The sequence below is a fragment of the Eubalaena glacialis genome, chromosome 9 (genome assembly GCF_028564815.1).
Source record: "Eubalaena glacialis isolate mEubGla1 chromosome 9, mEubGla1.1.hap2.+ XY, whole genome shotgun sequence".
In the NCBI taxonomy this organism is placed as follows: Eukaryota; Metazoa; Chordata; class Mammalia; order Artiodactyla; family Balaenidae; genus Eubalaena; species Eubalaena glacialis.
The window spans coordinates 98,917,843-98,932,117 of NC_083724.1; positions in this window are offsets into that span (position 1 = coordinate 98,917,843).

A 14,275-nucleotide genomic window follows, 5' to 3' on the forward strand; every position below is an offset into this window, starting at 1 on the left:
GAAGATGAATTGACCCAGCCCAGGTGAAGCCCAGACCAGCTCCTGGCATTTAGGGTGATGGTGGCCTTGACCTAAGCCCCCTCCTCATGCTGCCGCCTTGAGCAGGTGCTGAAATCCTGCTGGCCAGTGATAGCCAAGGGCCGCATCACCAGAGTCTGGTGGCTCTTAGGGCGGTGGCTTCATGCCCTGGGTGATACAGAGATAAGGATGCCTGACCGGCTTCACTCCTCATCAGGAGGGATGGGGATCTCATGGCTAGAAGGGCCTGGGCCCCACTTCACCCAACACACCACCAGGAGGGGGATGAACATTGCCTGTACCCCAGAATTACTGTGGGGAGATCATGACTGTGTCACCTGGGATCTGGGAAGATGTGCATTCAGATAGACCTCATGAATGGGAACCTTCGAAAGTGGCTGAATCCCTGGCCCTTTTCCATTCCTGAGAGGCAAGGAGGCAGAGATGGCATTTCCATTTTACAGAGAGAGAGAGACTAAGGTTGGAAACATGGTGTGGCATGTCTGAGGTGCCCCAGGCTGAGTGAAGCAGGCCTGTGCTCAACCCTGCCCTGGGAGGCTGGCTTTGCAGCTACAGCTCCTGCCTCTGCCAGGGCCCAGGCTGGCCTAGACATGCCCACCACCAGGGAGTGCAGGAGGAGGAGGACAGCCTGGGGCAATGGGCACTACCTGGGAGCTGGTGGCCCGCCTGCCCGCCACCCACCTGAGGGGAACCATCTCATGGCAGTGGGGTGGGCCTAGGATTCTGCATTTCTGTCAGGCACTTCCAGGCACCACTGCTCCCACTAGTTCAGTGCACAGAGCCGGGAGGCAGGGCAGGGCTGCCACCCCATTTCCAGAAGGACAGAGGAAGGAGGCCAGGCCTGTGAGGAGGTTCTGTGTCATCACCCCCATTTTAAAGACGGGGGTGGGGAGGCACTGGCCAAGGTCATGCAGACATGCCTGGGTCAAGCATGGTAATGGACTAGGTAGCATGAGATGGGCACCCAGGCAGGCATATGCACCACCTCACTTGATCCTCTAGTGAGACGTGACATGCCCAAGGTCACACAGTAAGGCCCTCAACCCCAAAACAAAGTGAGTTCCCCCCATGAGGTTGTTGCTGAGTTATGCTCATCATGTTCTGGACTGTCATGTAGCTATCGACAGAGCTAGTGAGAGGCAGGTCAGCTGGCTTGGAGGTGCCCACCCAGTACTGTGGAGAGAGAACAGTGAGATGCAGCTTCCTCTGCAGAGCCCTGATCCACCCATCCGTCCTGCCTGTCTGTGCATTGGTCTCTCCCCAGTCCCCGAGGGGCTGACTCCACTTGGCATCTATGGGTATCTATGCCCAGAAAAGTCCTTGTCCCCAGAAGCAGGGCAAAGGTGGCAGGAACAGTGGTCATCCCTACTATTGGTTCTTCCCTTCTCTCATAGTCACAGGCTCCTGATTTTTAGCTCAGCAAATGGCTTCCCAGAATAGGGGTCTCTCCTGCATTTCTTAGCCTCTCCTGCATCGAAGTGTGGCCATGTGGCTACATTCTGGCAATGGAAGGGGTGTGCAACATTAGGGAAGAGACCTTAAACAGAGGGCGTATGCCATTCTTTATTAATTCTGCCTTCTCATTGGCTGGAATGTGGCTGTAATGGCTGGAGCTCCAGCAGCTATATTGGAACATGAGACTTTGGGCATGGGAGTCTCACACAGCAGAGCCAAAGACAGAAGGAGCCTGTGTCCCCAATGCTTGGATCACAGGCCTTCCCTAGGCTGCCCACCTCAATACTTCTTAAATGTGAAAAAAAAAACAAACACTGTCTTGTTTTAGGGTACTGTAATTTTGTTTTTTTCCTGATACATCTGATCTCAGTCCTAGTTTTTATATGTTATATTTTTCATTGATAAATAGGTTTTTTTTTCTTTAAACACAGGACATATAACAGATTAAAACACTCATCCCTCCCCACAATCCTATTTTGAAAAAGTAAATCAGGTTATATCACTGACCAGCTTAAGTCCCTCTGAAGTCTTCTGATGAAAATCCTTACTCCTGGAACCTGTACAACTGAAACCCCTACATCCTCCCCTCTCCTCACCCTCCCCATTGCCCTTCTGTTTGTTCCTTGGACTCATCTCTACTTCAGGGCTTTTGCACTCCCCATATTCCCTACCTGAAGATCCTACCCCCAGGTCTCCATGTGGCCAGCTTCTTCATAACCTCTGATTGTAGACCACCTGTCTGCAGTAGCCCCTGGCCTCCCTTACCCCGTGCCCTGGGTCAGCTCCTGAAAGCACCATGCTTGCTGTTTGTGTGTTGACTGCCCCCTCCCTTGCAACCACAGACGCAAAACCCCAGGTACTGCTGACCCTCAGCCCACACCTGGTGGCTGCCCGGGGCATGCCCTGGCCATGTGTGCTTTGTGCAGTCTCCAGGAGTTCCTCAGCCTAGCCGGCTCGGCCAAGCCCATGCTTTGCAAACCACTAATGATGGAGCTCCATATTCTTGGCTCTGACATTGACCGCTGACTCAGTCCACGAAGCCACTGGGCCACAGGTGAGTGTGGGAGTGAGGACAGGTGTCTGGAGCTCTGCTGGGGTAGGTGGCTTGTGGTTTGGCAAAGAGGTGTCTGCTGGCAGGTCAGGTCTAGTCTAAGTACCCCCCTTCCTTTCCCGAAGGTTGATTGCTAGCCTTGGCCTGTCCAGGGAGCCAGCTGGGCAGAAGGCCCAAACTCAGGCCATGAGGAGGTCCTGTGGACAGGCGATGGCTCCTCCATAGTAAACTGGGTCTGAAAGCTCCACACAGGTGTTCAGAGAAAAGTTGTTGAGGGACTGGTGGGGCCCGCACATACCCAGCCCGAAGCCCCCCGCCTTCCTGCCTTTCCCGGCCCAGGGTCAGTCCCCTCATTATCCAAGTCTGGGGACTGCTTCCTCCAGGAAACCTCCAGATGCCCCTGAGGACATGCTTTCTGCATCCCCAGGTCTTTCCCACCACCTTTCACGATCCCCACCCCCACTGAGGCTCTGGAGGCTCAGGCTGGGGGCTGTCTCCTTTAGCACCCACAGCTTCCCACAGGTTGTGGACAAGTGGAGACACTGCCACTGAGAAGCCAAGGATAGAACTAGCAGGCGTTGCTAAGGGAACCTGGTCTGGGGCTTTGGTGTGCACTATCTCACTATGAACCCATTCTGCATGTGGGGAAACTGAGGCTCTAAGAGCTGAGATTTTAACCCAGGTCCCCTGAGTCCACCCCACCTACCCCAGATGGGTGTTGAGAGCTACCGCGAGGCTGGGGTGAGTCCCGCAGGAGCACTCAGCCATCTCAGGCCCTTTCCTTTCTACCCTGGAGAAGCGTGGCCCACCTCAGATCTCAGGCTGACCCATGGCTTCACTTTCCTTAGGGAGACCCCTGCAAATGCCCTAGGAGCCACAACAGGGTGGGGGCTTTGAGCCCAGGCGTAGATCTCTCCTGCTCTGAGGTGGGGAGGGGACAGTGGTTGGCCCCTGTGCCTGCCGGACGTCATGCAGTGCCATCCAAAGGGGTGTCCTTGTTCTGATCCTGGTTAGGCCAGCATCAGAACTGCTGAGAGACATTACTTGCTGCCCACCCCCTGCATTTCTACCCAGGTCCCAGGGAGGCTGGTGTGGCTGCTTTGGGGACCCCACTCTGAGCCCCAAGGTGGGAATTTGAGTCAAGTGGATTTGACTGAGGGGTGCAGAGGGGAAGAGACCCCACTTCTCAGCACCTGCCATGGCACCTTTGCACAGATGCACTCACTAATTGCCCCTCAGCACAGGGCATGTGTCTTCTGCTGTGGAAAAATTGACTCCTCAGTGTAGCATGTTAGAAATGACTATACTGCAAAGGCACCATTTTTAGTTATTTTACTTGCATAAATCCGTGAAGAAAAGAGTCCTAAAGAGGGATCCTGTATAGGTTCCAGGGTCAGCCGACACAGTTTTCATGCTGGCTGGGTTCCCAATGACCAGGTGATGTCCTGTCATCGGTCATTTCTCACAGTTGATGAGCAGATTTGGTCCAACAGATAGCAAGGCTACCTTCATCCTGGTAAAGCCTATGTCGTCAAAAAGCAGGGGTTCCCAGAGGACCTTGTTTGCTAAGAACAACTGTAGGGCAACGAGGTGAGGGAGCAAGATGGTTTTACTTTAACTTGCCTTTTACCCTCTGGCCGCTGCTCGCCTGCTGTAATGCCTGGGCTGTGCTTCTCGGTCTGAAAATGTTGGTCCCCACAGCCTCTTCTTTCAAATTTCTCTTGAATCCTGTTTGGTTGGCTAACCCCTGGTTCTTTCCTTGCTTTCAGCTAAGGCTGATCAGAAGAATTTGGAAGCTGAGATATTCCATTTCAATTCCACAACTGCTACCTCCCATCTAAGGGAGAGGGTGTGGAGGTTTGAGGGGTGAATTGGCCTGCCCAAGGAAAGGACCCTTGTCCCTTTAGGAGCAGGTAGGAAGCAGGTGTGTCCTCCTGGTCTGACATGGAGTGGGATGGGAGCTGGCTGACCCCAGGGCCTGGTTCTGGGGCCACCACTGCTTGGGGGCCGAACCACCAGACCACTGGGGCCTCCAGCTGCATATTCAAGGCAGGTCCAAGAGCCAGGCCCTGCATGGGACCCACTGGCCTCTCCATGGGGCCAGCTGCCTGTCCAGGCCGTGGATGTTGTCTGGACTGTGCAGATGCTAAAAACTCCGGGGTGTCTCCCCAAAACATCCATCTCCTGTTGCTGGCTCTTATGGTGTCCGGGCTGGCAGGCCTGTTGCTGGGCAGAGGCTGGGCAGAGTACAACCAGCTCTCATTAAAGACATCTCATAAGTTGATGGAAACCCATCCAGCACAAAGGGGCATTTATTGGGCTGGATGGTGTCTCTCCGTCTGAATGCAGGGAGGAGAGAAGTAGCCTTTCACAGAGTGCCAGCAGGGCTGGGCTCTCCTGCTCTGAGGGTGTCAGTTTTCCAGCTCTTTCTCCAAGCTGTGCAACCTGTCCCTTTTTATGTGAGTTACTCACCCTGTCCTGGACAGGGGACTCGCTGATCCCTCTCCTGCTAAAACTGTTAGAGAGAGAGGGAAAAAGGGGGAGAGGGAGCAAGAGAGGAGAGGGAGAGACTAGAGACATGAAAACACAGGTTGAGTTTCCATAGGGATGCTCTGCCTCAATGGTTCTCCATGATGGGAGTGATGTGCATTTATGTCTTAGCTGACACCCTCTTAGTAAGATGAAATCAGACGGTGTCATGCCCCAGGAAGTGACTGTTGTGTTTTTGAAAATGGCTGTCATTCCCAATTTGCACAGCTTTGCTTGTGCTACTCCTTCTGCCTGTAATGTTCCTCCAAAAATGCACAATTAAGCAACAATTAAGTCTTATTTGACACCTATACATAATTTTAAAAAATGTAATGTGCTAAAGCCAATGCTAGTAATGTTCTGGAGAGGTTAAGAAGTAGCTCAGTTACTAGTAACAGAGGTCTAAAATTCAAAGGCTTAACTAATACTGGATTTATTTTACTCTCACATTGAAACAAGCCTGGAGACAGGAAATCTAAGGCTGGCATGGCTCCTCCACAGTATTATTATTATTATTATTTTCTGCTGTAACGTGCTTATTATGTGCCAAAAAAAACACTACACCATAGCTTACTCCAGACATCTGTAGGAGAGTTCAGTCTTGCCTGCATATAATACAATGAGATAGAGACTTCACACACAGTTTCACAAAACCCACAGAGTAGCTGGGATATGCAACAGTGCAATGTCAGCTCAGCAGGAGGGAGTGGGGGGGGATCTTTCTTTTCTGCCTTGCATAGTGTGGAGCGTCCATCCTCAAAATAGCCTCATGGCCCAAAATGGCTGCTGGAGATCCAATCATCACAACAAAAAGCAGGCATGGGGACAAAAAGGGCTCATTTCCAGTTATCCCCTCTTAAGGAGCTTTCCAGGTGACTCACTCAGTAATTCTGCTTACATCTCATTAGCTACCCATAGATACAGGGTGGGATGGGCAAATTGCCCCCCACACTCCAGAATCAAATCAGGTCTCACTTCCTGAGGGACATGCAGTGGGTGATCTGTGGTGTCTTCTACAGGCCGGCACACCTGTAAGTACAGCTGGTGGAGAGGTACATTGGCTGATTCCTTCTGGAAGGCAAACTTTTAAATACATATCAAGAGGGAGTAAAATATTCATCCCCTCTTGTGTGTCTCAAGTCTGTGATTTTATCTTTGGGAAGCAAAGGGAAAAACACAATGCACATGCATGAATATATTCATGGTCACACATTCACTAAACGACAATTCCGAAATACAGACCTCCTTGGAGATATTGCAGCTTTGGTTCCAGACCACTGCAATAAAATGAACAATTCAATGAGTGAGTCACACAAATTTTTTGGTTCCCCAGAGCAAATTAAAGCTATGTTTATACTATACTGTAGTCTATTAAGTGTGCAATAGCATTATGTCTAAAAAAACAATGTGCATACCTTAATTTTAAAATACTTTATTGCTAAAAAATGCTAACTATCATCTGATGCAGGGTTGCCACAAACCTTCAATTTGTGAAAAATGCAGTATCTACAAAGTGCAATAAAGCAAAGCACTGTAAAACAAGTTATGCCTGTAACTTAAATTTCCAGCAGGTAAAACACATGAGAATGCTGTTATATTCACTTGGTGGGATATTCTGTCATCACTGTAAATGTTACTCATGAAGGACATATAGTAACAAAAAGAGTGTTTATAATGTAACTTCAGAGAAAAGACAGGATATCAAAATGTGCATTGTGATTATCACTAGTTACGGTGCATTTGCAGGAGGCAGGGAACAGAGAGACAGGGTGGCCTTAAGGGCAAGGTTTTCTTTTTAAACTTCCCAAAACCTTGTTTTACACATACACACACATGCACACATTCTTTATATAAAATAATAAAAACATTTAAATAAACAATAAAAATTTATATAAATAATATAATATAATTAAATAATAAAATATAATGTATTATATAAATAATGAATATATTGAATAAAATATATAATTAGTTAATATAATAATATAATATTATGTTCATTTCAGAAAATTTAGACAATGAAGGTAAGAGAAAAAAAGGAAAATGATTCTATCATGCAGGAATAACAGCTTTTCCTAGTTTGATGTTGTATCATCAGTCACAGCCATCGTCAATACTAGGAGGTGTAGGAGGGTGAGGGTGTACATCTTGCTTTTGCACCTGTGGGTTGGATGGGGCTCAGCCTCAGCTTCAGGTGTGGTCCAGGTGTGCTCCGCATGTCTCCCATTCTCCTGGGACATGCTCCTCGGCATGCTCCTCTCCTGTTGGGAGTCCGGAGCTCCCAGATTGGCAAGAAGAGCATGGAAGTCCTCTGAAGGTTTAGGATTGGAATCGGCTACTGATGCTGCTGCCAGAGCAAGCCATTTGGCCAAGCCCAAGATCAACATGGTGGGAAAGTGTCCTCCACTCACATTTGAAGGGGAGGTGTGTGGATACATGCCCATTTATAATCCAAATTACCCCAGACGTATAGCCTTTCATACCTTTTCTATGCTTTTTTATAAAGACATGTTCTTTACACAACAGAATCATTCTACTTATGTTATTTTGTTGCTTAATTATGTTACAAACACAACTTTCCGTGTCATAAAAATTCTTCTGCAACATATGACTGCATACAATTCTATTTTAATGTCATATTATGCCTTATTCAACTTTATGGAATTTATGTCCCCCTCCACCTTTTTCTTCTGCTTCTAAAAGCAATACTGCAATGATCATCCTCTTCTGGTACCTAAATCTTTGCAAATACCCATGACTTTTTTAAAGAATAAATTTCTGAAGCAGATTTAGGGAGTGAGATAGCTGGCCTCAAGATGCGCACAAGGGACTTCTCTGGTAGCACAGTGGTTAAGAATCTGCCTGCCAATGCAGGGGGCATGTGTCCGAGCCCTGGTCCAGGAAGATCCCACATGCTGCAGAGCAACTAAGCCCGTGTGCCACAACTACTGAGCCTGCACTCTAGAGCTTACGAGCCACAACTACTGAAGCCCGTGCTCCTAGAGCCCGTGCTCCACAATAAGAGAAGCCCCCACAACAAGAAGCCCGTGCACCGCAACGAAGAGTAGCCCCCTCTCCCCGCAACTAGAGAAAGCCAGTGAGCAAAAATGAAGACCCAATGCAGCCAAAAATTATTAAAAAAAAAGATGGCCACAATAATCCTTGCTTTCATTTTCACACCCTTCTGTAGTCTCTTCTTACAGTAAATCAGAGCTAGTGTATATGGCCAATAAATTACAGCAGAGGTGATGGTGTGTGACTTCTGTGGCTTGGTCATAGAGGGCACTGTGGCTTCTGCCTTTCTCTCCTGGATCACTCTCTCTGCAGGAGCCAGCTGCCATATTGTGAGGATGCTCAAGCAGCACTGAGGAGAGCCCAGTGTGGGGAGGAGCTGAAGCCTCCAAGCAATGGCCACCGGTACCAGCTGGCCATGAGGGAGTGAATCACCTTGGAAGTGCATCCCCAGCTCCACTCAAATCTTCAGGTGAGACTATAGCCCCAGTTGACATCTGACTGCAGCCTCATAAGAGGCCCTGAGCCAGAGCCACTGTGCAGAGACACTTCTGAATTTTTGACCCACAGAAACTATTAGAGACACTAAATGATTATTTTTTAAAGCCACTTATTTGTTTTAAAGTGATAGATAACAGTGTGAGTATTTTGGTCGAGAGGCCAAACTCTGCTGTGGTATCAGATAAACCCCAGCATTTTGGTGGCTAATACAGAGTGGTTTATTTCTCACTCTCACACACCTGATGTGGGTAAGGGGGCTCTCCTGCTTTTCAACCAAGTGGTGCCCAGGGACCCAGCATATTTCAATCTAGTAGCAGGTCACTTCCTCTCACACATGAGAATTAGTCATGTGATCACACCCAGATGTATGGGACCAAGAAAATAATTTGACAAACTCTGAGCATTGTCTCTGCCAGTGAATCAAAAGAAATATAAATGGCTACCACATATTTTAAAAAATAGCCTCAGAGCTAAAGACCTATATGTTGAAACCATGATTCACAATGAACAACAAACCCTGAATATACACAAATTTCCACAGTTGCTACATGAGAAGCATCTGCAAACACAGTGACTGACTCTTCCACACAACAATTTGGCAATATATATCAAGGGCCTTTAGAATATTTATATCCTCTGACCCAAATAATTTTGCTGCTGGGAATCTATTCTAAAGAGATATTGTTTAATATGATAAAAGCATTATGAATAATTCACCATAGCATTATATGAAGTAATGAAAAATTGTAGGCAACTTAAATGCATGCCAGGGAAAGGATGATTTGTGGCCCCTCCGTGATAGAATATCATGTGACCATCACAAGAGATGCTTACAGTGCAGCTTGTTATGGCTGACACTACACTGTTATGGGGAGAGGTTGCAAAATTAAATGATTTCAATGATACAAACACACTTCCTTAGAAAAAACCCACTGAAATGTTAACCATGGTTTTCCCTGGGTGGTGGGATGAGGTCTTCCTCCTAATCACCTTTGCTGACTTACCAAGCTTTCTCCAGTGGGCATGTGACACCTTGTAAGCCCGCTAGCTTCTTTCTTCATCCATAACAAAAATGGCATGACAAAAATGCCTTTTTTTTTAGAGGACTTGCCTCTGTCAGTTACAGTTCTGTGTGTATACTTCCTACATTATTTTATAACCAGACAAAAGAGTTAAAAGAAACAACTTAAAAAGTGTTGCTGGTCTTTTTGATCCCTAGTCAAAGGCACGTCTATTGGCTTCACTGTCCCCTCTCAGGTGACAGCTTCCCAGCATTCCCTAAGCTTCCCCAGGAGTGGATGCAGGAGAAGGCACAGGCCAGGTAGGATCAGGGATGCTTCAGAGAGTACCAGGGTCCTGGTTCTGCATCCCCAGGGATGGGGTGGGGATAACCCTGGGCTCCTGGGCACCACCCACTCAGGCCAAAGTGAAAGCCCAGCCTAAGGCTGGGGACATCTCCCACCTCACTGGTCCCAGAGGCTGATGGCCCCCATGATGCTCATATTCCCCTATGATGTCCGTGTCCTCCATGATGCCCACAGCCCCTGTGATGCCCATGTCCTCCCATTATGTCCATGGCACCCCATGATGTCCTTGGCCCCCTTGGTGCCCATAGCTCCCATAATATCTATGGCCCACATGATGCCCATTGTCCCAAATGCCTATGGCTCCTATCATATCCATGACCCCCACAGGCCCCATGGTGCCCATGGTCCCCATTATGCCCATGACCCCCTGTGATGTACATGTCCCCAGTGATGCTCATGGCCCCTGTGATGTTCATGACCTCCATGATGCCCATAGCCCCCCAGTGATACCGAGGGACCCCCCCCTGCCCCCCACCAAAGGTGGCCTCTGCTCCCAGCCCACCACCCACTGAGTGCACTGTCCATCACACACTCCTTCGGGAACGCCCTGTGTCAGCTGGGGTGGCCAGAGGTGTGCGGGTGGCTCCTGGATGCAGAAGTTAGTCACCAGGGTGTGGGCTGGGGAGGGCAGAGGGAACCCGAGGGACACACTCGTCTCAAGGCTGGCCTCTGCCCTCTGGCCGTGCAGCCTCAGGCCTTGGTCTTACTTCTCTGAACTTTGCAGGGAGAGCCCGTGTTGGAGCTACCTCTCCAGCCAGGGCTAGACAGGGTGAGATATGCTTTAGATGTTAGCAGTGAATTATAACTCACATACACTGAAGAAGCACTCATCTTGGAGGTCCAGACTGATGTGTTTTGAGAACTGTTTAGATGGACCATCACGAATATCAAGTCTTAGAACATTGCTGTCCCCGAGAAAGTTTCCTCTGGCCCCTGTGCAGTCAAGGCCTCTCCCCCCACTACAGAGGCCACCACTGTTCTAATTCACTTTGCCTGTTCTGGAACCACAAATAAACGGATTCATTTATTATATGTCTGGCTTATTTCACTCACAAAATATTTCTGAGATTCACCAGTGCTATTTGTGTATCAGCAGCCCATTCCTCGATAAGCAGAAGTTTTCAATTTTATGTAGTCCAGTTTATTAGATTTTATTCAGATAAATTCAGATAAAATAATAATTTTATATTATTTTACCAGTTATTTCTTTTGGCATCCTGTACTGGAGGCCTCTTATTCTCCCAAGGTCAGTGTACCAGTTCATTGCCTCTGAGCTCCAAATACCCTTGGACATTTCTCCTTCCTGGTGAGCAAAATGTCAGGCTCCCCCAGTTCAGGGCACTGGAGGGGTGGAAGGGGGAGGAGGCTCTGATGCCTGGGGGTCTGAGGTGTGGGGGTCAGGACATTTGGTGCCCAGCCATGCACCCCAAATGACATTCCCTTGTGACCTTGCAGCCCCACCCTGGTGATTACCTTTCCAAGGCCTCTAGATTCAGCTTTCTCGCTCTCAGCCCCCACCTGCATCCTGATGCCCTGAGCTTGCTATGTACCTGGCCACCAGGCACAGCGCCTGCGCCATGATGGCTGCAGACCAGCTTGGCCCACACAAACCAGCAGATTTCCCTGACATCTAGTGGGCTCAGGCATGCCTTCTCCATTGAGGTCTAGCTCCTTCCAAGCTGACCTCCGCGAGCGCCCTCCCTCAGCCCTGGGTTCCCTGGAGCTTTCTTTTATGTCTCATCAGTGCTTACTAACTGGGCCTATTAGACATCCTGTTCGGGTCACTGTGTGGTCCCTACCCTCTGACTGGACACAGATTGACACAGTCACAGAGATACTCTCCAAGAAGGTCTGTGACCAATGAGATACAAGAGATCTATCAATATAGATATAGGTAGGTAATCTTTTTTTTACCACTTAATCATTTCTAAGTGTGCAGTTCAGTAGTGTTAAGTGTATTCACATTGCTGTACAAAAGATCTCTAGAGCTTTTTCATCATTCCAAACAGAAACTGTCCCCATTAAACACTAACTCTCCATTCCCTTTCCCCCAGCCCCTGGCACCCCACATTCTACTTTTTGATTTTATAATTTGATGACTGTAGATGCTTCATACACATGGAATCGTACAGTATCTGTCCTTTTTATGACTGGCTTATTTCACTTAGCATAATGTCCTCAAGGTTCAACCATGCTGCATCATGTATCAGAATTTCCTTCCTTTTTAAACTGAATAATATTACGAGTGTCTGGAGCGGGAAGAACTCTGGACGCAGGCTCAGACCGGGGGCTGGCAGCCCCTGAGCTTCCCTGTGTGTGGCGCAGCTGTCGGGAGCTCCCCGGGAACACCGCCAACAGTCCCTCTGCTCCTGGGGCGTCCGTGGAGCACGTTCAATCTGGGCTTCTCCTCTAGCACTCAGAGGACTTTCCTGCCACCCAAACAGCAGATGGTCAGGAAATGAAGACTCACTCCAATATCAACCAGGGGAAAATCTAATTGAATTGGCAAAACATACAGTCAGAAAAATGTGTGGCTTAACACATGTCATTTTGTTAGGTGTTGGCCTTTAGAGACCAAGGACCAATGACCAATAGCTGGGCCAGGGCTGGGGTGGGGCAGTGGAATTTCGCGGTCTTCTTTGTGTCAGCTTCCCTCCCAGGCTCACAGGCCTGGGTTCATTTCTACTCCACTCCCATCATACATGTGTGACTGGGTAGGATCCTCAGCTGGGATTCTTGTGATGGGCCAGATGCTGTGCCAGTTACTTTATATGCTGTGTCACTCGGGGCAAGTGTGACTATGAGTAACACAAACCCCAACATACCAGCTGCTTAAGCAAGAAAGATGATCTTTCTTATCATGTAGAGGATGTCCCAAGGCAAGCAGGATGAGCCTGGTGTGGCAGTTCCATGCTGTCAGAAACCCAGGTTCCTCCTAACTTCCTGTTCTGCTGTTCTCAATACGCAGTCTCCACCTTGTGGCCCAAATAGCTGCTTGAATTCCAGCCATCATGCTTGCGTCTATCCAGCAGGAAGGAGGAAGAGAGAAAGAAGTGTGCATCCTACACTCTAAGACACTTCCTTTTTTTTTTTTGGCCACGCTGTGCGTCTTGCGGGATCTTAGTTCTCTGACCAGGGACTGAACCCAGGGCCATGGCAGTGAAAATGCCGAGGTCTAACCACTGGACCACCAGGGAACTCTCTAAGACATTCTTAGAAGTTTCTGGATACTTCCACTCACATCTATGGTCAGAACTTAGCCACGTGGCTATACCTAGATGGAAGGGAATCAGGGAGATGTACTTTCTGTTCCAGGTATCCATCCATGTTCCCAACTAAAGTTTCTATGATAGAGGAAGAGAAAGGATAGTGGAGTGCACTTAGCCATCTCTGCTACACACACCTAATTCTTTTTTTTTTTAAGTTAGAATGTTTTGTTTTTTTTTTGATAAATTTATTTTATTTTTGGCTGTGTTGGGTTTTCGTTGCTGCCCACGGGCTTTCTCTAGTTGTGGTGAGCAGGGGCTACTCTTCGTTGCGGTGCGTGGGCTTCTCATTGCGGTGGCTTCTCTTTGTTTCGGAGTACGGGCTCAAGGCGCAGGGGCTTCACAGTTGTGGCACGCAGGCTCAGTAGTTGTGGCTCGCGGGCCCTAGAGCGCAGGCTCAGTAGTTGTGGCGCATGGGCTTAGTTGCTCTGCGACATGTGGGATCTTCCTGGACCAGGGCTCGAACCTGTGTCCCCAGCACTGACAGGTGGATTCAACCACTGCACCACCAGAGAAGCCCAACACACACCTAATTCTGATAAGTTCTAACCATTGTTTAAGTTTAAGTCTTATTTATGTTTTTTTTTTTAATTTTTATTTATTTATTTATTTATTTATTTATTTATGGCTGTGTTGGGTCTTCGTTTCTGAGGGAGGGCTTTCTCTAGTTGTGGCAAGCAGGGGCCACTCTTCATCGCGGTGTGCGGGCCTCTCACTATCGCGGCCTCTTTTGTTGCGGAGCACAGGCTCCAGACGCGCAGGCTCAGTAATTGTGGCTCACGGGCGTAGTTGCTCCGCGGCATGTGGGATCTTCCCAGACCAGGGCTCGAACCCGTGTCCCCCGCACTGGCAGGCAGATTCTCAACCACAGCGCCACCAGGGAAGCCCCTATGTATTTTTTGTTAAGTAGCCTGATCCCGCAGTATGAAATTCAAAACGGTGTGTGGTGAAACCTCTCCCTCTCACACCTGCCCCCAGAGGTACCCAGAGCTACCAGAGGTTGTCTGGGCCAACAGTTCTCAAAGTGGGTCCCAGGACCAGCCCAGCATCATCAG